The following is a 19893-nucleotide window of genomic DNA, read 5'->3' on the forward strand; positions in this document are numbered from 1 at the left end:
GAGTGGGCATATGGTTCGATTTTACAAATTTCGAAAATGTGAATTTGTCCCATAGACTAACATAATTGAAAAGCCTTTAGTGGCTATGATTACAGACGTCAATATGGTGCAATATGTTGAAGGGTGGTGGGCAAATTTTGGTGCTAATAGGCACGTCTGCTATGACAAAAATTGGTTCAAGTTGTACACTCCTTTTGAAGAGAAAAAAATAGTTATGCTTGGTGACTCTAGCAAAACCAAGGTTCTTGGGAGTAGTGAGGTTGGATTGAAATTCACTTCTGGACGCGTGCTAACATTAAAAGATGTTCTTTACACTCTTTCCATGAGGAAGAAGTTGATGTTTAGTTTTTTGCTTAACAAGGCTGGCTTCAAGCAAACTATGGAATCTGATAATTATGTAATCATTAAAAAGGAACTATTTGTAGGCAAGGGTTATGCTTATGATGGAATGTTTAAATTGAATGTTGAGAATTATAAAGCATCTATCAGTTCAGTTTATATGCTTTCTTTTATTAATTTTTGGCATGCTCGTTTGTGTCATATAAATAGTAGATATGTGGGAATTATGAGTAGTTTAGGATTAATTTCAAGACTGTCAAAAGATTTTGAAAAATGTGAAACTTGTAGTCAAGCTAAGATTACAAAAAGACCTCATAAAAGTGTTGTAAGAAATACCGAATTGCTTAAATTAATTCACTCCGATTTATGTGAATTTGAGAGAATTTTAACTCGTGAAGGAAATAGATATATTATCACTTTTATTGATGATTTCTCAAAATATACAACTATTTATTTGTTGAAAAATAAAAGTGATGCTTTTGAAAAATTTCAAGATTTTTTAAAAGTAGTTGAAAATCAATTCGGTAGAAAAAATGAAAAGAATAAGAAGTGATAGAAGCCATGAGTATGAATCGAGTGCATTCAACTCATTTGTTTAGTCTTTGGGAATTATCCATGAAACTATTGCACTATATTCACCTACTTCTAATGGTGTGGGTGAAAGAAAAAATAAAACTTTAATTGAGTTAATAAATGCCATATTAATTGAATTTGGTTCACTTTTACAGTTTTGGGGTGAAGCTATTTTAATTGCATGTGATGTTTTGAATAAGGTGCCACATAAAAATTCATACACCACACCTTTTGAGATGTGGAAAGGACATAAGCCAAATTTGGGATATTTAAGAGTATGAGGTTGTCTTACTTATGTAAGGCTTATTGACCCTAAAATGCCTAAATTAGATATAAGAGCTACTACTTGTACTTTTCTTGGTTATGCGATTAATAGTACAACCTATAGATTTTTTGATCTTGAAAACAAAATAATTTTTGAATCTGGTGATGCAATTTTTCATGAAGAAAAATTTCCCTTTAAATTGAAAAATAGTGGGGGTGAAAAAAATATTTTGACACAACCTAGTTCTTCTACTTCACATCTACAAAATCAAGAAAATTTTGAAATGGAACCTAGAAAAAGTAAAAGAGCTAGAATTGAAAAGGATTTTGGTCCTAATTATTTTTTTTTAACATTGAGGAAAATTGCCAAAATTTAAAAGAGGCATTAAGATCACCTGATGCTACATTTTGGAAAGAAGCTGTAAATGATGAGATGAAATCTTTAATTTCTAATAGAATTTGGAAATTAGTAGATCTTCCTCTAGGTTGTAAGACCATAGATTGTAAATGGGTCCTAAGAAAAAAGTTGAAACCGGATGGATCAATAGATAAGTTTAAAGCTAAACTTATTGCAAAAGGTTTTAAACAGAAAGCTAATTTTGATTTCTTTGATAATTTTCTCCGGTAACAAGAATTACATTTATTAGATTGTTAATTGCTATTGCTGCAATTTTTGATTTGAAAATTCATCAAATGGATGTAAAATTGCTTTTCTAAATGGGGATCTAGAGGAAGAGATTTATATGGATCAACCCGAAGGCTTTGTAGAGCCTGGACAAGAAAGCAATGTATGTAAGCTAACTAAATCCCTATATAACTTAAAACAAGCACCTAAGCAGTGGCATGAAAAGTTTGATTCTTGCATGATTGAGAATTGTTATAAATTATATGAATGTGATAAATGTATTTATTCTAAATCATGGAATAATTTACATGTAATTATTAGCCTCTATGTGAATGATATGTTGATTTTTGGCTCAAATATGCATGTTAAAAATGAGACAAAAAATATGCTTAAAAGCTATTTTGATATGAAGGATCTTAGTGACGCTAATTTTATTTTGGGCATGAAAATTACAAAAGCATGTGATGGAATATATTTTGATCAATCATATTATGTTGAGAAAATATTGAGAAAATATAATTTTCATGATCACAAAAGTGTAGATACTCTTTTTGATTCTAGTGTTCATTTATTTCCTATAGATAATGATAATGAGATTTTTAATCAAAAGGATTATGCTAGCATCATTAGTAGTTTGCTTTATGCTACTGATTGTACTAGACCTGACATTGCATTTGTAGTAGGAGTACTTAACAAATTTATTAGCAAGCTTAGTAGAGATCATTGGCTAGCTATTGAGCGAGTCATGAGATATTTAATTGGTACTAAAAGGTATGACTTATTTTATAAAAAATACCCTGATGTGATTGAAACTTTTAGTGATGTCGATTGGAATACCTTGGTAGGTGATTCTCTCTCTACCACTGGTTATATTTTTACCTTAAGTAGTGGTGCTATTTGTTGGAAATTTAAAAAGAAAACAATAATTGCTAATTCAACAATGGAAGCTGAATTAATAGCATTAGCTTCAGCTAGTGAAGAGGCAAATCCGCTTAGAGATTTGTTATATGAAATTCCATTTTGGGAAAAACCAATTCTACCTATATTAATTCATTGTAATAGCACTGCCGCAATTGGTAGAGTTAAAAACCGTTATTACAATGGTAAATCCAGATCTATAAAAAGAAAGCACAGTACCATGCGATCTTATTTGAGTTGTGGCATCATACTTGTGAATTATATTAAATCTAATGATAATCTTGCAGATCCATTTACCAAGGCTTTGGCAAAAAATAGCGTTTGGAATACATTGAGGAGAATGGGACTAAAGTTCATAGAATCATGAGTCATATAAGGATACCCAACCCAAGGACCAGAGATCCTTAGAATTGAGTTCAATGGGAAAAACGAATCATACGATGGTCGTAAGAAATACACAATTTATTTTTTTAATTATTTATTTTGTAAATAATTTTTTAATTGTTCATCCCTATAATGTAAGTGCATTTATTCTGTAATGTGAAGAGGTTGAGTAAAAAAATCTTAATGAAATTTGTAACTCATATGAGTGGGGTGTCAGAATTACAGGAGCACCCTTAACAAAATTTCACCTATGTGAGTGTGGGAGTGGGGCTGCTCTCTATGGGATCTGGACTTAATCTCAAATACACTCATGAAATCGGGATCAGCACATGGCTGTAAAATGCTAGCTATAAAAGCTCATGTCAACACCTAGGTTGTTATGTGTAAGCAATGACGCTTAATTTCCCTAAAGTAGTCCTAGTTCAAGTTGGAGACCACTATGACTCTGGAGTTGAGATCGTTATTTTACTAAGTGAAGGTTCAAAGCAGAGCACATCTTCATGATGCATAGTGATCCGTCTTTGCCCGGTAATATCTCTTTAACTAAAAAATTTAATATTAAAATGAGTGAGAGATTGTTAGAGCATTTTAATATTAAATAATTAAAATGAATAAATGTTACAATATAAATGTAAAGATATGGAAGTGAATATGGAAGATAAGAAGTTAGTGAAAATGTTTAATCTCACGTTGAAAAAGAGAGGGACTATTTTGTTCTTTTTAATTGTCGTGATCAATGTGCTAACATGAATTGTCTCAGATATTAGTTTAGATACGTGCACAGAGAGGGGTGAAGGGTGGAAGTATCAAAAATGGAAATGAATCAGCCTCTTAGATCCTCTTACATAACAGCCCATTCAAAATAATTACCATATATGTTGGTGAGTAAATGACTCGAATTAATACTTCATTTTTATTAGGGAAAATGAAGAGCCATTAACCCACTTAATGGACTATCCATTTGGGCATTTTCATTCTTTAGAAACTTCTTATCTCACCATTAATTGTGTAACTCCATCCCATCAGATTAATATCCAACAATTAATCTTATAACACCCACTACATCAAAATAATGGACCTAATTAATCAGATTAATTTGGGTAATAATTTCGTGAGGCTGATTGAGCTTATAAATAGACTCATTCAGATCCAATCCAAGTTACTGCAATATACACTAAAAAAATAGAGAGACTCTTGGCAAGGAAGGGTGTTCTTTCTAGTGAAGTTTTGGGCTTGAACACTTTGTGCAGGGGTTGTTCTAGCCATACGACATTTGTTGGACTGTTGTATCCTGGGGATGACAAGTCAGAGACGGTCTGCACTGGTTACAAAGTTTAGTCAACCAATGGCTTGAATCTCCTTAAAGAGAGCGAATGACTCGCCTTAGTCCAAATAGTATTATGTAATTTCTCTCTTTAAATTAGTAAAATTCAGAAGTATTATTCAGTTTCTTTTTGTGTTATTTCCATTATCATTGTGTTTACACCAACATAAAAGACTAACATTAAAACCTAGGATGTTATCCTAGTTTCATACTGGATACTCTTAGATATGTACTGTTTTTTTTTTTTTTTTGGGTGAAAAAAAAGTGTCAATACGTACAAGATACAACTTTGATATGAATTGGATATTGTTGTAATCCAGCCCCCAATAGTTAGAGATAGGCCAAACTTGTAACAATTTTTATTTGTAATTTTTATATATTAGTTTAGTGTATAACACTTATCTAGTTATCTTAAATTTACTTTTTTGGATCTTAGTTTGTATTCTAAACATCATTTGATGGCCATGGATTCAATTTATTATTCATTATTGTTTTTAAATTCATATATACTTAATAATATATGAAAATAAATGCTTAACAATATATATAAAAATATTTAACAAGTAATTAATACACGTAGGGCTAGCCCCACAAATTTGGAGGCCTAAGAAAATATATTAAAATGAGGTCTTTTTGTTATTACTTAAATAATATCTAACATTTTTTCCAAAAAATAAAAAATTACCAGTGTTTAATATCATAATTTTTTTGATAGAAAAATACAATCTTTTTATTTTATATTATTTTTTTGTGAAAAAAATGTTAAAGTAGTAAGAACTTTTACTACAAAAGCACTTACAAATAATGTAGTAACAAATGTAATCTGTGACACTTCAAGAAGATAGAGATATTGTAAATTTTATAACATGAGGCTAACAAAAATGTATCATCAATCACAAAATGTAATTTGAAATTGAATCTAGTAGGTTGTTGAAGTCCACAAACTATGTTAATTGTCACATCAATTTATAAGGGTTATGAATAAAATTTATAATATTTCTAGCATTTTCCTATATGAATTACTTATGATTAGTGGTACATATATTTGTAAGACCTATGCATTTAAAGTTATTTTATTTATAACATTACTCAATTCTTTGGAATTTCTTAAAGTTAGAGGAAAAATGTAAAACTACTTTTTTTTTTTTTTTTTCTAAATCTCAAAAAAAAAAAAAAAATCAAATCAAATCAAATTTTGCCCCAAAATTTGGGCCTTTTTCTAGTAGGAATCCCTAGGCAATAGCCTAAGTGGCCTAGACCTAAAGCTGGCCCTAAATGCACATATCCTCTGTTATAAATATTAAATTCAATTGTATTGTATTTCTCACTGAAAGAATATACATAAGTGCCTTTATATAGTAGGCATATGAGTGCAGTACAAGTAAGAGTGCTATACAAGTAAACTAGTTGGGCCTAAAGCCCACAACACTATATATGTTAACAGCCCCCCTCAAACTCAAGGTGGATGTGAGACCAACTTGAGGTTGTCAACCAAAGTACGAAGGCGTCCCTTAGGATGTGACTTGGTGAAGATATCTGCAAGTTGATCTGTAGCTTGAGAGCACCATGGACAAGATAATAACGGATAAAATGACAATCGATCTCAATGTGTTTAGTCCGTTCATGGAAGACATCATTGTGAGCAATATGAATGGCACTCTTGTTATCACAATAAAGAGGAGTAGCAGAGGATGTAGACATACCTAAGTCTTTGAGAAGCCATCATAGCCAAAGAAGCTCAGATGTGGTATCAGCAAGGGCACGATATTCTGCTTTAGTACTAGAACGGGCCACATGAGTTTGTTTCTTGCTTCGCCAAGAAATCAGAGAAGAACCAAGAAGAAAGCAATAACCAATGGTGGACCTGCGATCAGTGGGATCTCCTGCCCAATCAGCATCAGAAAATGCACGGAGAACAAGAGGAGACCGAGCAGAGTAGAAAAGACCATAGAAGAGAGTGTCCTTTAGGTACCAAAGAATGGGCAGAACAGCAGCATAGTGAGTCGATCGTGGAGCAGACAGATATTGGCTCACCTAGTGAACAATATAGGAAATGTCTGGACGAGTAACAGTGAGATAAACTAGGCTGCCAACTAAGCGTCTGTAAAGAGAGGGATTAGACAATGGTTTCCCCCTTGAGGGAGTCAGATGCTCATTAAGCTCGACTGGAGTGTCAACAGTCTTGTTATCAGTGAGTCCAGCTCTAGACAAGAGTTTAGAGGCATACTTGGCTTGAGTAATGTAAAGTCCATCGGTAGAATGAGTGATTTCAAGACCCAAGAAGTAACTGAGATGTTCAAGATCTTTCATCCCAAACTACTGACTGAGAAAATCCTTAAGTTCTTGAATGCCACTGAGGTCATCACCAGTTATAATCATATCATCCACATACAGGAGAAGTAAAATAGTGCATTTGTTAGTGCGACGAATAAATAAGGCAGAATCATAATGACTGGCCATGTAACCCAAGCGAGAGATGGTAGAGCTGAATTTGGCAAACCAAGCTCGTGGAGCTTATTTAAGGCCATAAAGTGCACGTCGAAGGTGACAAACCTTATTTGATTCAACAAAGAGACCAGGAAGAAGTTGCATATAAACTTCTTCACTTAAATCCCCATTAAGGAATGCATTTTTGACATCTATCTGAAAAATGTCTCATTTACTGGCAGCAGCAACAGCTAAGAGGGCACGAACAGATGAGATACGAGCAACCGGAGCAAAAGTCTCTTTATAATCAATCCCATACTCCTGTGTAAAACCTTTTGCAACAAGACGAGCTTTGTAGCGCTCAATGGACCCATCAGAGCGAGTCTTAATCTTGTAGATCCACTTACAACCAACCACAGATTTCCCAGGGGGGAGAGTGACCAAGTCCCAAGTATGGTTTTTAGACAATGCATCAAGTTCCTCTTTCATTGCAATCTGCCATAAAGGGTCAGTGGAAGCCTCACGATAGGTGTGAGGTTCGTGCAGTGTAGCAAGGGCAGTGTAACAATGATAGTCAAGTAAATGTGCAGGAATGGACCTTACCCGAGTTGAGTGACGAGGTGGAATGTCTTGTGCATGATCTTCAGGCGAAGCAGGAGCAGGGGAACCAAGATCAGGGTTGGGTAGCTCGTCTTCGACTTGTTCATCTTCCACCTGTTCATTAAAGAGGGAACTAGGAAAGGGAACAAGGATTTCTGGTGGTTGGACAGAGAAGTCAATAGGAGAATCAGGAGTAGCTACAGGAGGATCAGGATCAGCTATAGGAGGGTCAGGAGCAGTTACAGAAGGAATTTGTGTCTCATCTGGAAATAGATCTAAGACAGAAGAGGAAGATAGAGAAGCACGGAAGTAAGAGAGCTCGACAAAGAGACGATGTTCCCAAAAGACAACATTGCGAGAGATACGAAGACGATGAGAAATAGGATCATAACACCGATACCCCTTTTGAGTTTCACCATAACCAAGAAAACAACAAAGTCTTGACCTAGGCTCAAGTTTGTTATGCTCATGTGGCTGAAGAAGAACGAAACAAGCAGAGCCGAATGAGCGTAGGTGGTGATAGACTGGAGGTGACCCAAAAAGGCGCTCATATGGAGTTTGATTTTGGATGACAGGACTGGGAATGCGATTAATAGCATGAACAGCATGAAGAGCAGCTTCACCCTAAAAAGGAGCAGGAACTTTGGCAGAGAGAAGAAGAGCACGAACAGTGTCAAGAATATGACGAAGTTTTCGTTCGGCTCTACCATTTTGTTGAGAGATAGCTGGACAAGTTAGTTGATGAACAGTGCCATAGGAATGCAAAACAGCTTGGAAAGCATATTGAGTGTACTCAAGAGCATTATCAAATTGAAAAATTTTGATACGTTTAGAAAATTGAGTTTCAACCATTTTTGCAAAATTAGAATACACTTGCAATAACTCAGAACGATGTTTCATATTAAAGATCCAGCTATAGCGAAAGTAATCATCAACAAAGACAACAAAATATCGAGATCTACCAATACTAGAGATAGAGGAAGGTCCCCAAATATCAGAATGAATAAGGTCAAAGATATCAGTGGATATAGATTCACTAGAATTGAAAGGCAAAGTTGGTTGCTATCCTAATTGACATGAAACACAATCAAAATTTTCTGCAGACACTGAACCTAACAAACCTCTAGAAGCCAATTGTTGTACACGGGAAGAAGATGCGTGACCAAGTCGAGCATGCCAAAGAGCAAGAGAAGGAATAGAAGAAACTGTAGCAGTTGCGGCAATAGAAACAGGAGCAATAAGTGGAAGACGAAGGTTGTCCACGGGAAACATACGCCCAACTATGGGACCAGTCCTTAGCTCCTGTCCCGTCCTTGGATCCTGCACAATACACCCAGAATAATCAAATATAATTCGATAACCCAACTCAGCTAATTGTCCCACAGAAAACAAATTGTAAGAAAGGTTAAGAACATTAAAGACCCTAGAAACGGAGAGGTTGGAGGTTGAAACGGAACCTATATTATGACCAGACATTGTGGAACCATTTGCTGTGTGAATAGTAAGAGGGTGTGGTGCAGGTTTAAGTTCAGAAAATAAGGACGAGTGAGGTGTCATGTGATTGCAACAAGCAGAATCCATAAGCCAAGAGGAAGGAGACATACCGGATAAAACTGAGAGAGAAGAGGAATAAGATGCATTACCAACCATACGAATGACATTGGCGATGATGTTTTTAAGGTCATCTGTGGTCATGGTGAAAGTGCGGCCTGAAGACTTAGACTATGCAGAGACGGGAGCCATTGGTTGGACACTCTCAATGTTAGCAATAGTGGCAGCAGAAATTGAAACAGTTGATTTATTGCGCGGAAAGCAAGTCTCAATATTATGGCTAAAACGTTTGCAAAAATTGCAAAAACGTTTGCTGGATTGTTGGCGACGATTGTTGCAAAAGGAAGAAGACCTGTCCTTATTCTTCATTTAGAAGTAAAATATGCAAAAATGAAATTTACGCGAAAAACTGGTAAGGAGCACCTGGACTGAAAAATATTTATTGGAGCAAGATGCACAACGGAGATAGTAAGTGCAGTGGTCTATGTGGTGCGGTACTCCTCAACGACGGCGGCTGCAGGTCCAGAACCCAAGGACAACGACTGGAAGACGTTGGAGGTTCTGCGGCGAAAAACTGCGTCGGCTGCTGTGATTGCGGAAGCGATGTTGAGAATAGAGCACCACCAATAAAGACAAGACTGCTAAGAAAAGGTCAGAGCAGTGGCTCTGATACCATGTTAAAAATAATAAATTCAATTGTATTGTATTTCTCACTGAAAGAATATACATGAGTGCCTTTATATAGTAGGCATATGAGTGCAGTTCAAGTAAATATGAGTGTAGTACAAGTAAGAGTGCTATACAAGTAAACTAGTTGGGCCTAAAGCCCACAACACTATATATGTTAACATCCTCAATGTATCTTATTTGTACCTGCCTCGGCATCCTTGCATCTTAGAATAAAACAGAGACTAACCCTAAGTTACCTCTTATACAAGCCTGTGTTTCTATAAAAAAGAATTTGATAAAGGTAGGCCATAGGTACAAAGAATTCTTTCTAAAATTAATATCAACTCGTGGATTTTTTCTTCAAACACTTGAACAATTATGCCTAAAGGCGTATGGTCCATTTAACCCTGCAGGGCTACCCCACTTGTTGAAAGAAAATGAAAAAGTATTGCCTTTGTGCCAAAGTTTTGAACGTGAAAGTAAGTTGGATGCATTTTATCACTGAATGGCCAAAGCGACCAGCTGAAACTGATAAGTCGTAATCCTTCCTTTTGCTTTATTATGACTATTATTTGCATTGCTGTAGACGTATGAAGAAGACCTAGTCATATGATATAAGAGACTTTTAAGAGGCCAGACACCAAGTTTCAGTCCCTAATAAGATTAATATATGGACAGTTCTTTTTCTCATTAAGATTAAGAGAAGTGGTTGGACATAAGAGTGAAGTAGTACACACGTATACATAATAGTTTTTATTTTTAATAATTTGGTAGTTGCAGAGGTGGGGCGGGCAGAGGAATTTGAACCTTGAATGCGGATATGATAATTTCTATCATTCCTAACTTAGGTTGAGTCTTTAAGATATAGTACTTCAGGTTTTAGGATTAAATTCAAACATATGACAGCAAAATTTAATTGTCTAAAAAAAAATTGTGTTTTATTTTATATTATTTTTTGAGGGAAAAAAAATTGTGTTTTATTGATCAACCATACTATTGAATTTGATTTGAAAATTTTAATGTACAAATATAAGGAGTTGTAGCTAAATTTTTCATGGACTCATTCATGAAAGTGCTTCAATTCTTGGAGTTTGGATATTAAAATGGGGCAAATATGCCTAATGGAAATATAACTTCTGGCCCCACCAGTCATTTTCTATACATATGAAATGAACCAAAGTCTGGAAGAAAATCATAGACAGCAAAGAAATTTAAGGCTCTTAATTAAGTGCCTTAAATTTATCAAGGCAGTTTTATTTTTGAAAAAGGATTAATCCTCACCATTTATTTGAATACATATTGCATATATACCATCTTGCAACAAACTAGCAATAGTTGGGCGATGCTAATTAGAAGAGAGGTGAGTGTAATAACAAAAAAGTGAAAAACTCCAGGAGAAGTTAATTGTAATTTAACTTGAATAAATTTCCTTAATAAACATTTTCTTTGAGCATCTAGCGACAACCTTGAATTGTCACCGCTAATGTTGTTGATAATTTTGTCGCAGAAGTCCAAAATTATTGTAGTATAAGTTAGTCTTAAACTAGCTTGTGTTTCTTCCAAAGGATTTCATAAATTTAGGTCATTGATTAGAAGAATTCTCTCTAAAATTAATATCAAGTTGTGGATTTTCTCTTCAAACACTTGATCACAATTATGCCTGAAGGTGTCTGGTCTAATTCCACAATGTGTACTCTTTGTTTTTTGTGTTTTAAGAGTCTTGTGGTTCAGCAGTACCATGTTTGCCACACTTGTTCAAAGAAAAAGAATATATCATGCCTTTGAGTCGAAGTTTTAAGCGTGAAAATTAAGTTATAGATGCATTGTATCGCTGTATGGACAAGCAAACATCTAAACAGATCTGTGGTAATCCTTTCTCTTGGTTTATCATGATTATTCGCCGAAAATGGGCAAATGCCCATTTCGCACAAAAAAATGGGCAAATGTCCTATTTCTCAAACTAATTAGAGAAATGTTTTTCTTTTGAAACTCGATTTTCTCAAAATCGAGTTAAAAAAAAAAAAAAATCTGGAGCCCTATAGCCACGTTTTAAGGACCTATAACGGCGTTTTGTAACTCGACCTCCATGAAATCAAGTTACATACAAGTTTTTCATTTTTTTTATCTATAACTCGACTTCATGGAACTCAAGTTATAAAACGCCGCTATATGTCTTTAAAAACGTCACTATAGGCTCCTTACAACGTCGCTATACGGCTTATCTAGATTTTAAAAAAATTGAGTTTCAAAAGAAGGACATTTCTCTAATTAGTTTGAAAAATGGGACAACTTGCTGATTTTTTTCTCAAAAAGGACAAAAGCCCATTTTGACCTGATTATTATGCATGCACATTGAATATTATGCATGAAGACCTAGTCATAAGAGATTTTCAAGAGTCAAAGACACCAAGTTTCAGCCTCTAAGATGAATATATGGACAGTCCCTTTTGTCATTGAGATTAGGAATAGTAGTTGGTCGTAAGGGTGTTACGTAAGGATTAGTTCCCGTATGTGAAAGGGTGGCCACATGTATGCGTGATAATTTCTAACACTTTAAATTTAGGTACAGTTTTTTAAATACAATCTAACATCGATGACTATATGGACAGATCTTATTGTCATTAATATTAAAACCAATAGTTGGCTATAAGGGTGTTAGTAAGGTAAGGGCTTAGTTCCCCTATGTGAGAGGATGACATAGTAAACAAGTATACACAATAATTTCTAACATTTTGTACTTATATAAATTTTTTTAAAATACAATCAAAGATGACTATATGAACAATTCCTTTTCTCATGAAGATTAGGACCAATAGTTGGTCATAAGGGCGTTACGTAAGGGTTAATTTCCCGTATGTGAGAGGGAAGCATTGAACACACATATATATATATACATAATAATTTCTAACATTCTTAACTTAGGTATAGTTTACATACAATATTTTAGGTTTTACCAAGAATTTTATAACTTAATTAGTTGGCACCATTTGGTATTTTCGTAGAAATATCTAAAGTTTAAAACACCCGTCCCCCAAATTGAATTATTAAAAAAGTGAACATTAAGTTCTTCAATTTAATTCAAATGAATGACTGTATCAAATTTAAATGTCTTTGAAAAAGGTTGTGTTTTATTTGTAATACATTTAATTTATTGTGTGATTGAATTTAATTAAAAGAATATAGAACACATAAGTAACTTTATTTAAGTTTTTCTTGACTTATTGAAAGTACTACAATTCTTAGGATGGTAAATTTAGGTTACGTTGTTAGTGGCATATAAAGACAGCAAAAAAATTAAAGGCTCTTAATTAAATGCTATAAATTTACTACCATCTTGTAGCAATCATCAGACACTGGCACCTGATCGTGAAGGACTTTGTAATATGAGAGACATCAATTAATTCTTAGGTACTTTCAGAGCACAAGAACACGGAGAATTGTGCTATTTCCTCTCATATTTATGGTGGGGTGGGGAGACATGGCAAAATGGCCGACCCAAAAATACCCGACCCGAACCCGGTTTTTTGACTTGAAGCAAAAATGGAGTTGACCTGTGACTTGAACCATGTTTTTTGCAGGTCAACTTGACTCGACCCGACTCGAACCATTTTTTTAAAACTTTTTTTTTTGGTAAAAAAATAGTAAAATTAAGACAATATTGGTTTAATTGTTTGTTGTGAGCTTTAAAAAAATAATTGATATATTTACATAACTGCATGCAAATTAATTGAAAGATGAATGGTTGAGCATTTTGTAATGAGTAAAAATTTTTAGATATCAAATGGCAAAGTATATGTCAAGATAATCTGGTTATAGTATAGTTAAAAACATAAATTTAAAATTGTAGACGTGTGAAAAACATTCACAAGTGTGAAAATAGTGAAGCCAAAGTATCAAATTAGCATGAATTATGAATGCTTAGACCTATTTTTTAACAATTTATGTCCAAAATAAACGATTTTTCAAAATAAATTAGGATATTTCCTAGAGTGTGTGTTGTTTAACAATGATATGATATTCATAAAAGAGATCATGTATAAATAAGTGAACAATCAAACTTTAATGTATATCTCAAATTGAAATAGTGTTAGCCACAATTAATAATAGATTATAAAATTAATTTTCAAAATTGTAAATTTTTTATTTGTTTTTATTCTTTATTAAATGAGTTATCCATAAGTCATTTGTAATTTTGTTTTATATTTTGAAATGTTGATATTGTGTAGAAATAAAACTTGTGTATTTGTTTTACTTATCTTTGTGTTAATTTGTTTTAGATAACAATGTTAGGATTTGTATAATTTTAAAATTATTGGATAAGTATTAATAAGTTTAACTGAGTTCATTTTTGATATAAATAGTGAATTCAAAGTAATGCATTTTACATTAAGTAATTTTTTACATAACTTTCCAAATGACAAATATATGTTGTTTTCTTAAAAAAAAAAAAAAAAAAAAAAATTCATGTGAAAAATACGGGTCAACCTGAACCCGATTGACACGACCCGAACCTGACTTGATACGCCCATTTTGCTATGTCTAGGGGTGGGGTCTGCCATGAATATATACAAGAGGAAGCATTATTTCTCTATACTTAGGAGTACCTAAGAATTTTATAGAGACATCACTCAATTCCCCAGATTTTATGTCACAACACCATTGGTTCTACGTCTAGAAATGTAGTTGGCCATTCTTGACTAGATTTTATTTTTCTGCAATTGACTGGAAGTTCATTCTTATCGACTTCTGGCCTCTTGGGTCTAGTCCTATAGAAACGTCATGGCACCGGAAAATACATATTTGTGGGTGGTTGGTGTTCTAGCCAGTCTTACTTACTGCACATATAATAGTGAACTAATGACCAAGATTGAAAAGTTAAAATTCATTTTTAATCTTAATAAGAAAAAATTTTAACCTTCAATTTTTTTCTTCTTCTTGTACTTTTTCACTCATTTCATTTTTACATCTCACAAATGAGAGAGTATCTTGTGCACCCGGCACATACAAGACTTTCTCCTTACAAATTCACAGCTATTGGACACTGCCAACTGATTACGAAGGATTTGTATATGTTCATTTGAGAATTGCTATTTATTTTTAATAGTTTAGTTGCATAATATTTATCAAAAAGATATGATTTTTTATAAGCTTAATGTTAAATGTGTTAAAAAATATTAAAATTTAGTTTATTTATTAAAAAAAAATTGAGACAAAAAACAACGTAATATGAGGACATCAGTCAATTCGCCATATTTTATACAACAACAAAGATAGCATCACCGTTGTCCTCGTACGTCAAGAGCCGTAGTTCGCCATTCTTGACAATTTTTTTTATTAAATATTTTTCTGCAATAATTGACCAAATGGCATGGATCCCCATTCACAAAATTTTGTATAACTTTATTTTTTTTGACTTGAAAAATCACCATTCACAAAAAATAAAGAGTCTAATTTACTTAATTTAAAATATGAAACGATTAGTGGTGGGGTCACATTATTCCCTGTGTAATTATAACCACTTAATTTTATAAGTTTGGGTTATAAGGACAATTTAAACAGTAGTATTTTCATCAGTTCTAATTAATTTAATTGATAAAGTATCTTATTATCAAATAAGAGATTTATGATTCAAATTTCGCCCATACTAAAAAGCTAACTGGAGTCTTAACATGATAGTAAAGAACACTTATCATGAAGTGAAAGTCATATATTGAAATTCTATTGAATTTATAAAATAATTAAAAAAAAGAAGGTATTTCTATACTAATGCATACTCAATTATGGCATCTTTGTTAAAAAGGGTTGGCCTCTTATAATTTGAAAAACCTATGGATAGATTATATAGATAGAGAAAAATATATATTAATTTTATAATTGTGGCCCCTTAAAATAAAATTAAAAATAGAAAAGCAAATCCACTATAGCTTTTTACATTCTAAATTTTCCTCATGAAGTTGGTATGTAGTGGTGATGGTGGAGGAGGCATTAAGACAATATTTTTGTTGTAGATAATTCTATATTTGGAGGAAGGATGATTTAAACTTTAGAAGTTTTTAATGAAAATATCAAGAAATGCTAGTTGAATTACAAAATTCTTGGTATTAAGATGAGTATTAATGCTAGGTATTATAAAAACAATAATATTAGCAGTATAAGAATTTATATTAATGAAACTTTACCCATGAAATTCAAACTTAATAATATGATGCTTTAAAATATTAAGAAAAATTTTGCAAGATTTTTTAATTACCCTTCTATTTAACCCAAACAAAGAAAATTAATATTGAGAACTTCACCTCAAATTTTTTCATACAAACACACCATAAAGATGTTGAGATTTTTTTCTCTTTTATAGAGAGGATAAAAATTTCAACATATGGATAAGATACTATAATGATTGTTTTTTATCATGAGGTTAAAACACCAAAATTTACTAGTTGGACTAATTGTAAAATAATGTTGAGATCTATTAAGTTATTATTGAATCTGTGTATTTTGCAAGAGAAAGCTACTTTTAGAGCAGCCCTTGTTTACCTAAGAAACTAGTAGATATATATTTAAAAAAATAGCTTAAGAGTAAAATCATATTGCAGTTTACCAAAAAATCTTCCTACAATTCTCGAATTATAGACTAAATTTCAAATTAGTATTCAAATAATTAAAATAAATTTAAATTCAGTTACGGACAAAATATTCTAGCTTCCTTAGTCCAAATGGTGGGTTTCTAAGTCACTACATGCTACTACAGTACTATTATATTTCATTGGGCCTTAAAAAAAATAGTGTTATTACATAGCACACACACAAATCAGTGACAGTATTTTCCGGGAAAAAAAAAATACTACTATAGTACCCACTAGAAGACTGACTATAAGCAAAACAGCGGAGAATTTTCTCAAATGGTGTGTATAGAATTTTTCATGCACAGATTTCTCTTCATAATTTTCATTCCAATAGACCCTACAAAAACTTCACAACGGAGATAACAACTTGCTAATGGTAAAAATAATGTTAATTGAGACCAAATAAAAACTTGTCACTCAACTGTTGAGAAAATGTTGTGAAAATTTTTGCTCCTGAAACATTTCTCTTACAGTTGCCAAATATTCTGTGATTGTAACTTGTTCTACGCGTTCAGATTCCTGGAAGATAGACCAGTCCATATTGGCTTATCTTAAAGACTTGCACCACTGAGACTTGCACCATATTCACCTGCTTCTAATGGTGTGGGTGAAAGAAAAAATAGAACTTTAATTGAGTTAACAAATGCCATTTTAATTAAATTTGGTTCACTTTTACATTTTTGGGTTGAAGTTATTTTAATTGCATGTGATGTTTTGAATAGGATGCCACATAAAAGGTCATACACCACACCTTTTGAGATGTGGAAAGGACATAAGTCAAATTTGGGATATTTTGAGATATAAGGCTTATTGACCCTAAAATGCCTAAATTAGGTATAAGAGCTACTACTTGTACTTTTCTTAGTTATGCGATTAATAGTACAACCTATAGATTTTTTGATCTTGAAAACAAAATAATTTTTGAATCTGGTGATGCAATTTTTCATGAAGAAAGATTTCCTTTTAAATTGAAAAATAGTGGGGGTGAAGAAAATATTTTGTCACAACCTAGTTCTTCTACTTCACATCTATAAAATCAAGAAAATTTTGAAATGGAACCTAGAAGAAGTAAAAGAGCTAGAGTTGAAAAGGATTTTGGTCCTAATTATTATTTTTTTAACATTGAGGAAAATTGCCAAAATTTAAAAGAGGCATTAACATCACCTGATACTACATTTCGGAAAGAGGTTGTAAATGATGAGATGAAATCTCTAATTTCTAATAGAATTTGGAAATTAGTAAATCTTCCTCCAGGTTGTAAGACCATAGATTGTAAATGGGTCCTTAGAAAAAAGTTGAAACCGGATGGATCAATAGATAAGTTTAAAGCTAGACTTATTGCAAAAGGCTTTAAACAGAAAGCTGATCTTGATTTCTTTGATAATTTTCTCCAGTAACAAGAATTATATTTATTAGATTGTTAATTGCTATTGCTGCAATTTTTTATTTGAAAATTCATCAAATGGATGTAAAAATTATTTTTCTAAATGGGGACCTAGACGAAGAGATTTATATGGATCAACCTGAAGGCTTTGTAGAGCCTGGACAAGAAAGCAATGTATGTAAGCTAACTAAATCCCTATATAACTTAAAACAAGCACCTAAGCAGTGCCATGAAAAGTTTGATTCCTGCATGATTGAGAATAGTTATAAATCAAATAAGTATGATAAATGTATTTATTCTAAATCATGGAATAATTTACATGTAATTATTAGCCTCTATGTGGATGATATGTTAATTTTTTGCTCAAATATGCATGTTAAAAATGAGACAAAAAATATGCTTAAAAGCCATTTTGATATGAAGGATCTTGGTGAGACTAATTTTATTTTGGGCATGAAAATTACAAAAACATGTGATGGAATATATCTTGATCAATCACATTATGTTAAGAAAATATTGAGAAAATATAATTTTCATGATCACAAAAGTGTAGCTACTCTTTTTGATTCTAGTGTTCATTTATTTCCTATGAATAATGATGATGAGATTTTTAATCAAAAGGATTATGCTAGCATCATTAGTAGTTTGCTTTATGCTATTGATTGTACTAGACCTGACATTGCATATGCAGTAGGAGTACTTAGCAAATTTACTAGCAAGCCTAGTAGAGATCATTGGTTAGTTATTGAGCGAGTCATGAGATATTCAATTGGTACTAAAAACTATGGCTTATTTTATAAAAAAATACCCTGATGTGATTGAAACTTTTAGTGATGCCGATTGGAATACCTTGGTAGGTGATTCTCTCTCTACCACTGGTTATATTTTTACCTTAGATAATGGTGCTATTTGTTAGAAATCTAAAAAGAAAACAATAATTGCTAATTCAACAATGGAGGCTGAATTAATAGCATTAGCTTCAGCTAGTGAAGAGGCAAATCGGCTTAAAGATTTGTTATATGAAATTCCACTTTGGGAAAAGCCAATTCTACCTATATTAATTCATTGTGATAGCACTGCCGCAATTGGTAGAGTTAAAAACCGTTATTACAATGGTAAATCTAGATCTATAAAAAGAAAGCACAGTACCGTGCGATCTTATTTGAGTAGTGGCATCATAACTGTGGATTATATTAAATCTAATGATAATCTTGCAGATCCATTTACTAAAGTTTTGGCAAAAGATAGAGTCTGGAATACATTGAGGTGAATGGGACTAAAGTTCATAAAATCATGAGTCATATATGAGGATACCCAACCCAAGGACCAGAAATCCTTAGAATTGGGTTCAATGGGAAAAACGAATTATACAATGGTCGTAAGAAATACACAATTTATTTTTTTTTTAATTATTTATTTTGTAAATAATTTTTTAATTGTTCATCCCTATGATGTAAGTGCATTTATCTTGTAATGTGGAGAGGTTGAGTAAAAAACTCTTAATGAATTTTGTAACTCGTATGAGTGTGGTGTCAGAATTACAGGAGCACCCTTAACAAAATTTCACCTATGTGAGTGTGGGGGTGGGGTTGCTCTCTATGGGATCTGGACTTAATCTCAAATACACTCATGAAACCGGGATCAGCACATGGCCGTAAAGTGCTAGCTATAAAAGCTCATGTCAACACCTGGGTTGTTATGTGTAAGCAATGACGCTTAATTTCCCTAAAGTAGTCCTAGTTCAAGTTGGAGACCACTATGACTCTGGAGTTGAGATCGTTATTTTACTAAGTGAAGGTTCAAAGCAGAGCACACTTTCATGATGCATAGTGATCCATCTTTGCCCGGTAATCTCTCTTTAACTAAAAAATTTAATATTAAAATGAGTGGGAGATTGTTGGAGCATTTTAATATTAAATAATTAAAATGAATAAATGTTACAATAAAAATGTAAAGATATGGAAGTGAATATGGAAGATAAGGAGTTAGTGAAAATGTTTAATCCTGCGTTGAAAAAGAGAGAGACTATTTTGTTCTTTTTAATTGTGGTGATTAATGGGCTAACATGAATTGTCTCAGATATTAAGCTAAATACGTGCACAAGGGGGGGTGAAGGGTGGAAGTATCAAAAATGGAAATGAATCAGCCTTTTGGATCCTCTTATTTAACATCCCATTCAGAATAATTACCATATCCGTTGGTGAGTAAATGA

Source organism: Castanea sativa, chromosome 4 (assembly GCF_040712315.1).
Source record: "Castanea sativa cultivar Marrone di Chiusa Pesio chromosome 4, ASM4071231v1".
NCBI lineage: Eukaryota > Viridiplantae > Streptophyta > Magnoliopsida > Fagales > Fagaceae > Castanea > Castanea sativa.